Here is a 16,856-nt window from a genome sequence, read left to right as displayed (position 1 = left end):
ATTTTCTTACATTTCTAGTGTGGGAGGCCTAACTTCTAGAGGCCATAACTTTTGATTCAGGAAGTGGATTGAGTTTGTTATTTTCAAAGAAATTGTAGAGCTCAAAGTGATCTATGCTTATAAAATTTTTTTGGGCTGAAAACAAATTCTGTAGCATAGAAATTGAAGTTTACTGTCTTGCAGCTGAACAATTGCAATTTTGTGTCCTTAACATTATGATGCAAGGTTGAGACGCCATTCCTAACATTATGAAGGGATTAAAACAACATAAAAGTGGCAGACATTTCATGTGGCTTTTTCACTCAAATTCTTTGACAAACATTAAAGCAAGATGACACATTTTCTAATTGGCATTGCCTCCTAAAAGTTCCTATAATCACACATTTTTTGGCTACTTTTGCATGACAAAAATTCCCTAAGCATAACAAAATCCAAATTTGAGTGTTGGGCATAAACTCATGGATAGGGTTTTAACAATTTCATAGGGTGCGAAAAAAATCTACCATATCGTAATATCCCTTATATTTGAGTATTTACATTTTATTTGAAGAGGATCTAAACTATTTATTTATTTGTTCATGTATATTACTATTAACCATTATTCACAATAATTATTAAATAAATATTGATTTGCATTTATAATCACAATCAATAATTATTATTAACTAATATTCACAATAACTATTCATAGCCACAATAAATATTAACATTAACGAATAAAGAAGTGATTAAGTTCAGACTTACCACAAGGTCCGACATTTATCTATAACAATCTACATATGGGCAGCGATCTTGAAATACACAGAAACCTTCATAGACAACGATTATTAAAGAAGTAGCAGTAATCAACAATAATCAGACATCAAGCGACCAAGAATAGAGAAAATATGGAATCGCTCAAAGTAAAGCATTCCATACAAATGTTTATTAAGAGCTGAAGTTAATAAATAAAACAAATGAAATGATACAGTGGAGATTAATTAGTACAAGTCAATTTACTTGAGAAACAACTTAACTATTATATGATGAGACTTGAAATGGAATGTTAATATTGTGATTTTATCATAAGTGAAAGGGGTGCACTTATGTTTAAAGAAAAGCTCTTAAGAAAGTACATTGCCATTAATTAAAATGATTATGCTGAAAGGTCACGTCCAATAAGATCCGACTTAACCAATTGAATCTCACAAAAGCAGTGCTTCTGTTCAAGAATTTTAGTTTGTAACGGACGCCTCTTATGGAGGAGTGTCCTTCGCGAAGAGTGATGTCTCTCTACAAGAAAGTGTGAAGGTATATATATATATATATATATATATATAATACTTTTGTTTGGAAATGGGGACGAGAGAGCGAGTAATAAGGAGGGGAGAAAGGAAAGAAATAAGGGAAAACACAAGACATCAGCAGTCACCTCTTGAGAAATATGTACGGTATGAACACTGTTAATATAATATAATACTGCTATCACAATGAACACTGTTAATATGATATATGAGGAAAAACATTAACATAATAATATTGTTAACATGGGGTAATGATATAACATAATGTTAATATAATCTGATATAATCTGTAAATATAATCTAATAAAATCTGAAACTAATATGGATAATAAAATCTGATATGATATTACTAATATAGTATGATATTATCAATCTAATACAATATTGAAATGCAATATAATAAAATGTAGGTAAAATAAAATAATGCTGATAATATAACACAATATAATGATATTAGTAATGCTGTTAATATCAATCTAATAAATGGGTTCGGAAATAACCAACTATTGTAATAAAATTTTGACAATTCACATAACAAATAATTAAGGGCTTAAGTAAATAATTGACAATGTAATTGGAATTATGTCATATTGAATTTGATTCTAAACCCATAGATTGCAGGATCTGATTCTTCGTCTTTCTCTAATGCTTGCTGTTGTCCTCATTTTTGTTTCCAAAAATGAAGGACCACTATAATAAAATTTTTGTGAAAAAATGAAATTTTTTACTCTATGGCATGCTTCCCGAGGCAGAATTTTGACGAATCCTTGGACTGGCTTAATCATCAGTCTTTCCTCGAACTACGTTTCGAATTTCGTCAAATTCTGGGTTCGTTTGCTATGCCTTTCCTTCAAAATTGGGTTTTAAAACCCCGACTGTAGGTGGAGAATTTTCTTCAAACTGCAAGTTTTAATGATATTCATTGTTTTGGTTATTGTAGGGGAATTTTTAGCTTATTACATGTGCATCTTTATTAAAAGATGTTACTTGCAATTTGTTTTAAATTTCCCTTTCTTGTTTTTGTCTTTTTTATTATTTTTTGGTCTTTTTTAGTTAAAATAGGGATTTTTTGACTCAATTACAAGTAAACTTGCAGTTTGGCCAAAAAACCCCTACTTTAATGGTTTTTGCATGTAATAGGGATTTTAAATCCCCATTACATATGTGCAAGTATTTCTAACTTGTTGTAGGGATTTTATTTCCCTTTTACAAGTAATTAGAACTTATAGTTTGCTCCAAAAAACCCGATTTTGCTTTGCAAGTGCATTTTTGACAATTTTAAACTTGTCATTTGTCCAAAAAAACCCGATTTTGGCTTGGCAAGTGAAAAAGTAAAAAATAAAACTTGTCATTTGTCTAAAAAACCCCGATTTTGTCTTGTAAGTGGAAAAAGTGAATTTTGAACTTGTTATTTCCTCCCCAAAACCCGATTTTCATTGTTTCATGGCAATTCGAACTTGTTGTTTGTCTCCCAAAACCCGATTTGCAAGAAAAACGGATTTGTTGAAGATGTCAAAGCGATTTTTTTTGGGAGATTTGTTGGAGATGCAAGGCGTTTAGGATTCTATCCTATTCTCATGCATTTACAAACACATTTTTCGCCATTTAGGGTTTATTGTTACTGGTTTTTTGAGCTAAATCAGCTAACACGTGGTTCCTTCAATCCACATTTTGGGCGTTTTTACTCCACAAATCTGCATTCTCCTAAATCGTTTTCCCTTCTCTCACCTAGGCGTGGAGTTTGGGATAAGATTTAAGCTATTTAATGATCCATCAATGATGCAATGAATACCACATTTTTGCAAAAACGTGATTCCTTTGGCTGCAAATTGGAAGGGATTAATGCCACGAATCTTTGACAAGATGAATCATTTTTGCTTTCCATTCTAAGGCGTCGGGATTTGAGGAAGATTTGACCTCTTCTTGTGCCTCCAAGTTTGCATTTTGCTGCCACGTTTTTCATATAAGACATTCTTGCAAAAATGTGTAAAGGGTTTTGGCATTACGGTTTGGGTTTATTGATTGATTTTGCTTCTTCATTCCAAGGATTGTTGCATTATTGGAGAAGCATTTGCATTTTCAAAAAAGGTATGTTCTCTTTCCTTTCTTTCCTTCATTTTATTATTTTCTTGTTTTCTTTATTTTCGTTCTTAGTTGCATTTTTGGCATGTGTTGTTCTTCCCCCCCCCCAAAAAAAAATCGGTTTTTGTGAGAGAAATTTTCCCCTTGGTATGCAATTTTTGAATTGCATTGTTCTTCCCAAAATTCCCTCTTTACTTGTATTCGGGATTTTTAATCTCGATTACAAGTTCGCTGGAAATTCTTGTTCTTCCCCTATGGTTAAGGAATTTAACCATTTTTTTTTTGGTTAAAATTCCAAGTTAAAAAGTGTGAAATACCCCTCCCTTGCAAATTCGGGTTTTGAAAACCGGATAATATGTCGAAGAGTTCTTCCCATTTTCATGAAAATGACTTTCCCGGATTTTCCCATTTCTTTTTATTCATGTTCCCCATATCTGTACTTTCCATTTCCATCATTTCCCGCAAGTCAAAATCTCATTTTTTGTCCATTTCTACATTTTCGAATTTACAAGTGTACTTGTATTCGGGTTTTAAAACTCCGATTGCATGTATGTCCTTTCCAACTTGTATACTTGCGAAAATTCTCCCAAGATCCGAAATTGGTCAAAGTCAAGATTTTCCCATTTCTACATATTTCCCCTCTTCCTCTCACAAAATCGTGAAATTCAAGAATCAAAGTTTTACCCATTTGAAGAAGGAAGAATGATATTTGTAGTTGACTATGATGTTGCCTTAACTCTTTTAAGTCTTCATCACAGCATTCCAGGTTCACAATCAATGTCAGATTTGCCGGCATCTCCAACTCCAAAGAAAATGAAATACAAATATGACAAATATCAGAATGAGGTTGCACCTTCCCAGGTTTCTTCTCCTTTGGATTGCATCAGAGACACGGAGATAGGGCACGTTGATATGGCAGAATTCATCAACAGGGTAGAAGATCCACAGGATAATAACTTGCAGCGGCTGTTGGACAACCATATCCATCATGCATCTTCCTTCCTAGTGGCTGCCCTAGAACCCGAGTTTGTTCTTGCATGCGCCCATCATTTTGACAAGGAATCAAGAGTCATCAAAAATGATGATGGTGAAGCTATAATTCGTCTTGATGCGGATACAATCGAGAAGGTCTTCAAAATACCTCCTGCACCTGTTTATATGGAAATCACCAAAGAAAGTGCAGCAGAGTATTATGTGAAAAGGAAAAAAGATTGCAAGCGACACATCAATAGGTGGATCCAAGAGCCACATCTTTCCTTCTCAAGGTGGGCAAAGTTGTACCGTTGTGATTTCAAATGGGAGATAGGAGACACCATCACCCTTCTCAACATGATGATGGGCCTTGAGCATTCCAATGTCTTTGAGCCATGGATATATCAGTTCATTATGTTCATACGACAGTCACATCACATTTCATGGGGGGAAGTCATCAGCGATGCCTTGTGCGAACAACTTGTAGCAGTTCCTACCACCATGACCTTCTTCATGAATTCTTATTTGGTATATTTAGCAGCATCACTTAGACACTTTCCAGGTCTTTCTACCAAGGGTGATCGCTCGCTTATACCAGTTTGGGAATATTATGACCAGTTGCCATTGAAACCTAGCAGACTGCATTTTAGAAGGGTCCAAAATGCATTCTTCGGATATTTCATGTGTCAATTTGACATGGATCTCAGGAACAAAAGAGTATCAGATGAGGCATGGGTTAAGGTGTTTGAGTATGGGTGTTTGTTCCTGCAATTTCCCACCTTCACCTATATGAGGATTGGATGCTATGATGGTCAGCCATACATGCTTCCAAGATACCCAACCGATAAGATAATTCTTATGGAGTTGGGAAGACAGATCATGGCTGTTCACACTTTTGAGTCTGCTAGACACAAGGTTGGAATGGGGATCTCTACCACAAATCCATTGAAAATTGGTCGATACTCCCTTGTCACATCTGTGAAGGCTAAGGCCATGGAGGCTGAATTGCAGGAAATCAAGCTTAAAAGGTTCAAACCTAGAGCTGATTTTGATTATAGAGGTATGAAGGAGAAGATCAAGAAATCCTTTGTGCATGTTCATCGCATTGAAGACATTTGGGTAGATCTCCGCACCGAAGCCGACGTTCTGAAGATGGATTACTGCAGGCTCACTGTTGAGCAAATTGTTGATTTGAACTTGGTGGATATCCCACAAGGGATGATTGATGACGGGCATATACTTGATCCTGAATACACTTCATGGAGGGTTGAAGAAGCTCCACTTCCTTTGATCCAATGGTCGCACAAAGAGTGCATCTCCATCCTTGACAGATTTTAGCCTATCTTTGCCAACACTAACGCATGGCTGAAAAGTAATGCTGTTAGACTCATCAAAATCAAGGTTGGTAAAGAAGATGATTCTACGGGGCCTCTTGGACATAAATCTGAGATTCAGATCGACAACAAGGAGGGTGCTTCATCTTCGAGTACAAGGATCAAGTTACGAGTCAGTCGCGCAATAGTGCTTCCCCCTGAGGAGACGACTATTCGTGGGAAGGAAAAATCACGATTCCATGTTCAGGTGATCGATCTGGATAATCCAGAAGAGGGGTAGCAATTTGACGATGCTCCTAAGTCTCCAGTTTCAGACTCGCCTCATGAGGTCATTCCTCCAGTTTCCATTGAGATGCCTCTTTCTCCTCCTGATTTGCTTGTGGATGAGTCTCCTCAGAATGCAATTCCCATTTCAGCATACGAGCCATCTCCTGATCATCAACAAGAAAGTGTGTTGAAAGTTCCTGAAGATATTCCTACTTGCATTCAGTTATCAGAAATTGATACTTCCACTTCTGATTTTGAAGAATTCATGAGGCAATCTTCATGCCCATTGGTAACTGAGCAAACCGTGGTCATTGTCCCAACTGATATTTCTCCCAGGGTGACCATGGTAATTCAAACAAAAACTGCTTCTTCTTTGCCTACGGCTGCTATTGGAAGTGAGTTGATGAATTTGCCTCCATGGCTTAGTTCTTTCACCCCGAAAAGGAAGAAGCAAGAGATCTCACCTGATGCCTTTGACTACGAGCAACTCAAACAGTCCAGATCCAAAGTTGCTAAGAAGGCCAAGACTATCTCTAGGGTAACTGTTGATAGCAACAAGATGAAAGTAGCTGAAATTGTGGAACCTATTGTAGATAAGCCAGTTGATGAAATGTCATATGCTGATTATAAGGTTACAAGGATAGAGTTGGGCAAGCAAACGCATGAGGTCATTAAACATGGTGCTCAGTTTTCTATTGCTTCATTGGTGCAAAGGTGTGATGATCTTCTAGCGAAGAAAGACAAGCTAGAAGAGGAAAACGGACAGCTTATGGCAGCAATTCATAAAATCACAAAACCTGCTGCTGAAGGGAGTAACTCCATATGCTCTTCTGGTTCCCAAGAATCAATTCGTGGAGTGGAAAGGGCTGCTCAGAAAGTACAAGCACTGGATTCCTGGGTTGATCAGCTTCATGATCAATGTGTACAAGTAATGAAAGACATTTTTCAAATAATGTCTAAGTTGGAAACCATTGAGGAGAAATTGGATCAGACTTCTAACACTTTCAAAAAGAATTTGGAAAGTGTTGAGAAAAGTTTGACAATCTGGCATACCATGCCCCAACAACAACTGAGTGTTCTACAGGAGCACGCCATCATCTTTTCTAGGGTCATGTACTTGGAATTTGAAGAACTCCTGGAAAACAAGACCCTTGTTCTTAAATCCCTCATTGAGGAGATCTGTGATGCAAAGAGATTTCGGGGCGAAGTTTACCGAGATATTGTCTCACATTGTGAAAGGGCCTCTTGCAACATAGTAAGTCAGGATGGAGCGCTGATTCCAGAAGAAGTTCTTACTGATTTACAGATGAGGATTCATAATGAATGGAGGAGTGAACAATTCTCGGCAGCTTCGATTCAAGCATTGATGAAACACCAAGCCTTTCTGCATGAAATCCAGTCTACCCTGGATAAAAACAATTCCACGCTCCTCCGCTGTCACGACATTATTGTGAAGACTATGGTTGTTGCCAAGAACACCCATGAACCGAATCCCGAGGAACTACAAGCGAGCATCCGGAAATTTCAAGGATTTGTGTCTTCACAAAATGCAACTTAAGTGTTTTTCAACACTTTGTTGAATTTTCCCTTTTTTGTAATTTTTAGTTGTAATTTTTTTTTGACAAGTTACATGTAAAAGTATTTTTTGTAAAAAGCAAGTTACACATTACTTGCACTTTTGTAATTACATGTAAGGCAACTGCAAGTTGTGTCTGATGAGGACTATAGTTGGAATAAGTCTTAGTTAGTTGGAGTAACTCTTAGTTAGTTAATGAAGTCTCAGTTAGTTATTGAATGAGTCTTGGTGGTTGAGAGAATCTCTCAAGTTAGTTAGGATCCTCCCACCTTTTTCTCAAGGCTCCTCTTCTATAAATACTTGAGGAGTTCATTGTAATTGATATCTTTTGTAAAGCAAGCAAAAACTCTGCCAAATTTACACCAAGAAGTCTTTGAGCTTATGTATGTGGATTGAAATTTTTTGAAGAATAATAAAGAAGGATTACTCAAGTTTTGAGTCTTTGAGCTACATGTTTGAGTTTGAATCTTTTTATTTCTTCTATGCAAAGTGTTTCTAAAGGAGCTTAGTCCAATCTGATTTGAAGTCTTTGAGCTGCAAGTAGAGAAGATTAATTAAAATAGGAAACTCTCTTGAAGGAGCAGCAAGTCTTTGAGCTTGCGTCTATTCTTGAGGAAAAATTACTGTTTGATAAGAAATAGCAGCAAGTCTTTGAGCTTGCATTAGTTCTTGTCTTTGTGTTGAAAAAATAGATTATTCCAGTCTTTGAGTTGTTATCTTTTATTCATTGTAAAATTTAGTATATCAAAGGGTAGATAGGACTTCCAATAGTCAAGTCTTTGAGCTTGGTATTGCTGTCCCGTCCCGAAGGAAGTGACGGAAGTCTTTGTGCTTTCAGGAAACTTCATTTCTTTTCTCTTATTTCACTTAAAAGTGGTTACTGTTGTTATTCAATCGCTATCCTTTTCTGTGAAGAGAAAAGTATATTGTCTTTCTTGAAAAAAGAAGAAAGATTGCTGTCCCATCCCATTTTATTTTCCAAGTTGTAGTTAGATAGGGGGAGCCTTCCCTTAATTAGGAGAGTTTTTACTCATGTGCTGTGGTTGAAACCACAATTTTGTATATTTCCCCAAGTGTACAAAATTTTCAACCAACACTTGCAAAGATAGGGAGTGTGTGAAAGTAAGGCAAAGTAAATTGGTCACATGGCAAAAATGTCCCAAGACAGGTAGAAAACCTTGATGGAGATGCATGTAGACTGTGTCATGCACCATTGGCACAGTAAATCTTCCATCTTGTAAGGTTTAGCAGAGTACGGAAGAGGAGTCTAATGCAATCTATGGGGAGTAAATTGTACAACAAATTAATAATCTATTCATCTTAATTAAAAATATTTTAACTTTTCATTATTGGCATAAGTAAATGATTGATAGGTATGCGTAATATTAGCCATGGTTGGGTAATATGGAAAAAGTCAATTTGTATAAAGGATGAGCCCCTATTCCTTAATCCTAAAATTATTGTTAATTTATATTTTTAGGATTAATTTAGGAAGGGGACATCACACATATCTTAGAGACTTCAAAAGATTTGACAAAGGTGTAAGGATAAGTCATTTTAGATTCTTGAAAATAACTTAAGTTGCAAAACTTGCTTTTTTTAGAGAGGGGATAGAGATGAGCCTTTTCTATACCTTTATTTAATTATTTGTTTTAGGATTAGATTGTTTTAAAAAGTATTTTTATTTAATCTTTTCAATAGATAGGGATAGCTTTAAGGTGATGCTTTTACGGGGATGTTATATTATCATTTTATCCATTAAAGCTACCTTTGCTTAGCTTATAAATAAGTGCCTTGAGCACATAGATTGCAAATATAGTGGATGTTAAGTCGGTGCTGCAGAAACTATTGTTAGTTGTCATTCCATAATTGCTCAATCAATGTTTGCAATTTCCTAAAGTAAATCAAAGGTAGATTGTTTTAGATAAATCTTTGTACTGGCAAAGTATATTTGTTTGTTGGTTGAAAATTTTGTACACTTGGGGAAATATACAAAATTGTGGTTTCAACCACATCACACGAGTAAAAAACTTTCCTAATTAAGGGAAGGCTCCCCCTATCTAACTAAAACTGAAATAAAAACAGGATGGGACAGCAGTCTTCCTTCTTTCTTCAAGAAAGACAATATCCTTTTCTCTTTATAGAAAAGGATAGCGATTGAATACGAACAGTAGTAACCACTTTTAAGTAAAATGAGAGAAAGGAAATGAAGTTTCCTGAAAGCGCAAAGACTTCCGTCACTTCCTTCGGGACGGGACAACAATATTAAGCTCAAATACTTGACTATTGGAAGTCCTATCTACCCTTTGCTATACTAAATTTTACAATGAATAAAACACAACAGCTCAAAGACTGGAATAATTTATTCTTGTAACACAAAGACAAGAACTAATGCAAGCTCAAAGACTTGCTGCTATTTCTTATCAAACAATAATTTTTCCTCAAGAATAGACGCAAGCTCAAAGACTTGCTTCTTCTTCTAGAGATTTCTTATTTTAATTAATCTTCTCTACTTGCAGCTCAAAGACTTCAAATCAGATTGGACTAAGCTCCTTTAGAAACACTTTGCATGGAAGAAATAAAAAGATTCAAACTCAAACATGTAGCTCAAAGACTCAAAACTTGAGTAATCCTTCTTTATTATTCTTCAAAACTTTCAATTCACATACATAAGCTCAAAGACTTCTTGCTGTGAATTTGGCAGAGTTTTTGCTTGCTTTCCCAAAAGATAAAGATTACAAAGGACCCTTTCTTCTATTTATAGGAGAGGAGCCTTGAGAAAAAGGTGGGAGGATCCTAACTAACTTGAGAAATTCCCTCAACCACCAAGACCTATTCAACAACTAATTATGACTTCATTAACTAACTAAGACTTATTCCAACTACAGTCCTAATCGGACACAACTTGTAGTTGCCTTACAAGTAATTACAAAAATGCAAGTGATGACAACTTGCAAATACAAAAATGCTTTTACTAGTAAACTTGTCGAAAGGGAAACTACAATTTTGAAATTACAATTTTAAAATTTTACAACAAGTGTTAAAAACACTTAAGTTGCAACTCTTGAAGATATGAACAATTCGAACTTCTGAATAACTTTCTGCAATTCATCAGGATCTGGTTCATGAGTGTTCATAGCCACCACCCTAGTCTTTACGATGACATCATGGCATTGGCATAGCGTGGAATTGCCCTTTTCCAATGCTGACCGGATTTCCTGCAACTCAGTTTGATACTTAATTAATATTTGAATGGAAGCGACTGAGAATTGCTCACTTCTCCATTCATCATGAATCTTGAGTTGCAGTTCTGCAAGAACTTCTTTCTCGGGCAGCAGCTCATCATTCTGATTTAAAATGTCGCAGGATGCCTTCTTACAATGGGACGTAACATCTTGAAAGACTGCTTCACGCAACTTTAAGGTTTCATCAATTTTTTCAATGAGTGATTTGAGAACAAGAGATTTTTCTCCAGAAGTTCCTCATATTCAATGTACGTGACTCTGGAAGGAATTACGTCATGCACCTGAAGAACGCCCAACTGATGTTGAGGCATCTTTCGCCAAGAAACTAAATTTCCCTCAACCTTCTCCAAATTTAGTTTGAAAGCACCCAAGATTTGATTCAACTTATCTTCAATGATCTCCAATTTAACCATTGTTTCAAATACCTGTCTTATGACTTGTGAACATAAGTCATGCAGTTGATCAACCCAGGTGTCTAAGGCTTGAACCTTTTGGGCAGCTCTCTCGATACCTTGGATTGGTTCGCTGACCCTGGAAGAAATAGGTACTTGGCCTTCTCCACTTGAAGGTTGAGTAATACTTTGGATGGCTGCCATGAGTCTTTGATTCTCTACTTCCAATTGATCTTTCTTGGTCAACACCTCATCATACCGTTGTACCAATGTAGCCACTGTTTGTTGAGCATCATGCTTGACAACCTCATGAGTCTACTTACCCAGTTGAACTTTGGTGATCCGATAATCAGCTGCTTGCATTTCTTCAACTGGTTTATTTGATATTGGTTCAGCAATTTCTGCCACTCTCATCCGATTTTCATCAACGGTCACCCTTGAAACTGTCTTTGCCCTCTTAACAGCTTTAGGTTTTGATTGTTTCAACTATTGGTAGTCAAAGGGATCAGGTGAGATCACCTGCTTCTTCCTCTTTGTAGTGAAGGAACTGAGCCATGGAGGTATAGCCATTAACTCTGATTCTGGGATAGAGGGAGAAGCAGTTTCTGTTTGAATAACTGTGGTGACCTTGGGAGAAGTGTCCATCTGGGTAGCCACCATAGTCTGCTGAGTGACGACAGGATGTGATGAAGATGTCATGAACTCATCAAAACAGGTCATAGAAGTATCAATATCAGACACAGGTACATATGAAGGATCTTCCGAAAAGATATTCAACAAATTTTCCTGAGGATGGCCTTGAGATGGTTCTGCTGTTGAAAGTGGAAGGACGTTCTGCGGAGATTCTAAAACTGAAGGGGCAGATTGAGAGCTCACATCTATCATAGGAGGGAACATGGGTACCTCAATAGGAAGTGAAGAAAGAGAATTATGTGGGGACTCTGTAGAAAGCGACTGAGGAGCATTATCAGATTGAGTTTCTTCCTCTGAAGCTTCAGGATCAATCACATGAATTTCCAACTGTGGCTTCTCCTTGCCTTGAACTGTTATTTCCTAAGGAGGAAGCACCATTGCACGGCTGACTCGCAATTTAATCCTCGTACTAGAAGAGGATGCACCTTCTTTGTTGTCTAGTTGAATTTTAGACTTCCGCCCAAGAGGACCTGTAGAAGCATCTTCTTTCCCAACCTTAATCGTAATGAGCTTGACACCATTATTCTTAAGCCAGATATTGGTATTGGCAAGAACTGACTGAAATCTATCTAAGATAGAAGTGCCTTCCTTATGGGACCAGTGGATAGAAGGAAGTGGAGCCTCATCAACATTCTGATTGACAAACTCAGGATCAAGAACGTTGCCATCATCAATCATACCTTGTGGCACGTTCACGAGGTTTAGATCCACAATCTGTTCTACAGTGAGTTGGCAGTAATCCATCTTGCAAATCTCCTTTTCAGTACGGAGATCAACCCAAATATCTTCTATCCGATGTACATGGATGAAGGTCTTCTTGATCTTCTCCTTCATGCCTCGGTAATCAAAATCAGCTCTAGGTTTGAATCTTTTGAGTCTAATTTCCTGCAACTCAGTCTCCATAGCCCTGGCCTTGATTGAAGTCATTAGAGAATATTGACCAATCTTCAATGGGTTGTTGGAAGAAATACCCATGCCAACCTTGTGCTTAACTGACTGATGTGTATGCACAGCCATGATCTGCTTTCCCAATTCCATGAGAATAATCTTATCTGTTGGGTATCGTGGGAGCATGTAAGGCTGCCCGCCATAGCATCCAACTCTCATGTAGGTAAAAGTTGGAAATTGGAGAAACAAACAACCATATTCTTTCACCTTTTCCCATGCTTCATCTGAGACTCTTTTGTTCTTCAGGTTCTTGTCAAATTGACACAAATAATGACCAAAGAAAGCATCCTGAACCCTTCTGAAATGAGACCTACTTGATCTTAGAGGCAACTGATCATAGTATTCCCAAACCGGTACAAGCATGCGGTTACCCTTGGTGGAAAGACCTGGGAAATGTCTAAGTGACGCAGCAATATACACGAGATGTGAATTCATGTAGAAGGTGAAGGTAGTAGAGACGACTGCAAGTTGCTCACACAAAGCATCACTGATGATCTCACCCCAATAGATGTGCTGAGACTGCCTTATTAACATAATAAATTGGTACATCCAAGGTTCAAAAACATTGGAATGCTCCAATCCCATCATACGGCTAAGAAGAGTAATAGTATCACCGATCTCATTCTTGAAATCAGATCGATATAACTTTGCCCATCTGGTAAGCGCAGTGCGAGGTTCATGAATCCATTTGTTGATATGACGCTTACAGCCTTTCTCCCTTTTGGCAAAGTATCCAGCTACACTTTGCTTGGAGATCTCTATATAAATGGTTTCAGAAGGTATTTTGAAAACCCTCTCTATAGCTTCTGCATCCAGGCGAATGATCACTTCTCCATCATCATTTTTAATAACTCGTGTCTCTTTGTCAAAATGATGAGCACATGCTAGAATAAATTCCGGTTCTAGGGCAGCAACTGGAAAGGATGCGGCATGATGGATATGGCTGTCCAGCAACCGTTGGATATCACCCTCCTTCGGATCTTCAATCTTTTGTATGAATTCGGACATGTCAACATGCCCTATCTCAGTATCCTTGATATGATCAAGGGAGGAGGAAATCTGTGACTGCGGAACTTCATTTTGGTATTTATCATACCTGTATTTCATCTTTTTTGGAGTGAGAGATGATGATACATCTGTCATCTGGAAACAACTGGGAATGCTGCAATGTAAATCCAAGAGTATCAAGGCAACATCAAAGTCAGTATCTTTAGACATTTTCACTCCTCCAAATGGGAAAGTTCAACTTTCGTATTTTGGCTTTGTGATTTCGGGTTTTGAAACATGTTTTGCAAGTACACAAGAGGGAAGTATAAACGTGCAATCGAGTTTTAAATTCCGAATGCAATTATACTTGCAAAACAGGAAGCATGAATAAATGGAAGGAGAATGAATTTTCAGTTTGGAAGTTGGGAAGAACACATTTGCAATTGGTTTTCTAAATCCAAATGCAAACTTATTTACAAACTGAAAATCAAAGGAATGGACAAAAAAAAGGTATTTAGGCATGCGGGAAATGACGAAGATGATAAGTACGGATGAGGGAATTGGAAGCGGATAGGTAAAAATGAATTTCAGGAAGGTCACTTGGAACTTTGTCATGCCAAAATGGGAAGAACTTTCAAATTGCAATTTGGATTTCAAAACCCGAAATTGGGAAGAACTTGATTTTTTCATCATTGAAACTTGATTTTTGGACTAAAGAAGGTTAAGTCTTTGTCCAAAAAGGGAAGAACACATTTTGAGGTAGAACTTTTCACACTTGCAGATTTCTTTGCAAATTAGGAAGATTGCAAATTGGGAAGAACACATTGGGAAAAACACATCTTTCTTGTTTTGAAACTTGATCTTTTGGATCAAAGAAGGTTAAGTCTTTGTCCAAAAAGGGAAGAACACAAATTTTCCTCTTACTTGCAATCGGGTTTTTAAAACCCGAATGCAAGTAAAGGAGGAGAATTGCAAAGGGGAAGAACAACTTTACTTTTCAAATTTCTTTGTAAAATGGGGAATTTCCTCTCATAAACCCAATATGAACATGAACAAAACTAAAACTAAACAAGGAAATGCAAGGAAAGAAATAAAAAGGAAATACAAAAAAAAAAAATAAAAAAATTACCTTGCAAGGTTGAGAAGAAATCCAAACTTGGATAATCAACCCAACATGGAAGATGATGCCCTTTAAATAGATTTTACACAAAGGAAGAAACTTAGCCAGGCATGGTGACCAAAGAAAAACCGATTTGCTATAAAAATGCCATGAAAAATGCCAAGGAAGTAGTTCGAAACTGATTTGATTCATCATTAAATACAAGAGAAGGCAAAAACGATTTAGGATTGAAAGCATACCTTAAATGAGAAAGGTGCGAAATCTTGTAAAAAACGTGACTGGTTTTTAGGGCCCTTTTGGCAAATCGATTACCAAAAATGCGCATAAAATAGCTTGAATGAAGTTTAGAATCCAACGTTTCTATTGAAGAGCCAAAAACGCCTTGGAAATAGGTGGATTCCAACCCTTAAACCATAACCAAACGCATAAATGCGTGATTCAAACAAAAACGCTTCAAGAGGACAAATGGCGAAGAACGAATTGGATAAATGCGTAGAAAAAGGGTTTGAATCCTTCAAAGTTGCAGCAAATCTACACTTGGAAGGAATCCCTATATTTTCTCCAAAAAATTCGAACCCAAATCAGCTTGCAAAGGCATGGAAGAAATTTCGGGTTTTAGGAACAAAACAACAAGTTTTCAAAATGTTCATATTTTTGCCTCTAAGGCAAATTTCGGGTTTTAGAAAAGGAATTACAAGTAAAATTACTTGTAATAGGGAAATAGAATTCCCTTTACAAGTGATTTCACTTAAAACATGTAAAGGGGTTTTAAAATCCCATTTACAAGTTTTATTTTAACTTTATAAAAATAACTTTAAGTTATAAAGACATGTAAAGGGGTTTTAAAATCCCATTTACAAGTTTTATTTTAACTTTAAGTCAAACTACTTGTAATGGGGGTTTTAAAACCCTCATTACAAGTCTTATAAAAACTTGTAGTTGGAGAAAAATTCCCCTACAATCCTAAAAGCTTCAAGGGGGTTTTGAAAAACAAATTACCAGTTACTGGTAATTATCGAAAAATTCCCCTACATTGAAGCAAAAACATAGCAAACGGACTCAAAACGCGACGAAATTCAAAACGTAGCTTGGGGATGGATCAACGATCGATCCAGTCCAAGGATGGGGCGAATTTATGCCTCGGGAAGTGTGCCATAGAGTAAATTTTTTCATTTTTTAACAAAAATTTCCATGTGATAGTCTAATTTTTGAAATCAAAAATTGAGGACAACATTGTTTAAATTATAGCTTTGGATGTATTATTTCCTTCATGAAATTGTGTGGTTTTCATTTGTTTAACCATTTTTGTTATGGCAATTAACTAGTCTCTGATTTAGCTAGCAGTCAACATCCGTTTGTGTTATTCCCTAAAATTTAAATCACAACTGAATGTTGGTCTCTGCTTTAGCTAGTATAAAGTTGTCTTCATTCATGCTTGATAGTTTACCCTCCTTAAATCTGAAAATCTCACTGTAGATCTTGGCTGTTGATAGTCTAGTCATAGTGCTTGCATCCAGAGCAAAAATGTAGTCAGTTAATAAAATATATTTAATAAATGCCCCTACCTCTCTCCCCTACCCCCTTCAAAATTTTGTATAGTATGCATGCTTGTAAATTTTGTTAGTTTTAGGTTTAGTTAGATCTTAGGGAGCTTCCCCATACAATTTGAAGAATGGTTCAATAGTACATGCTGTTCCACTTTCTGTTGTTTTGACAATAGACAAATTAAAATGGTAACATGACTCTATCAAATTTCTTGAGGACTTGCACCTAGCCTCATTTGTTGGGGTACGACACACCTAGGATTGGATGTGGTAGATTAGCCCATTCAGCATTCAACATTTTGTACATTTAAGCAATTACCAACACTCATTTTGAAATTTGTGCATTTAAGCATCTAACATATCTCGTGAAAATTTGAACATTGGTCTCCACTATGAAGGCCTTGATGATTTAC

General features: G+C 36.6%; 1 protein-coding gene across 2 annotated transcripts in view; it reads left to right on the top strand.

Annotated features, from left to right (window-relative positions):
- Positions 1 to 16,856, top strand: part of LOC131031597 (rhodanese-like domain-containing protein 11, chloroplastic) — a 205,943-nt gene that overhangs the window by 48,941 nt on the left and 140,146 nt on the right. The gene's annotated exons all lie outside the window — the stretch shown is intronic.

Source organism: Cryptomeria japonica, chromosome 2 (assembly GCF_030272615.1).
Source record: "Cryptomeria japonica chromosome 2, Sugi_1.0, whole genome shotgun sequence".
Taxonomy (NCBI): Eukaryota; Viridiplantae; Streptophyta; class Pinopsida; order Cupressales; family Cupressaceae; genus Cryptomeria; species Cryptomeria japonica.
The sequence above is the reverse complement of the archived record's forward strand: the minus strand, read 5'-3'. Positions and strand labels throughout refer to the sequence as shown.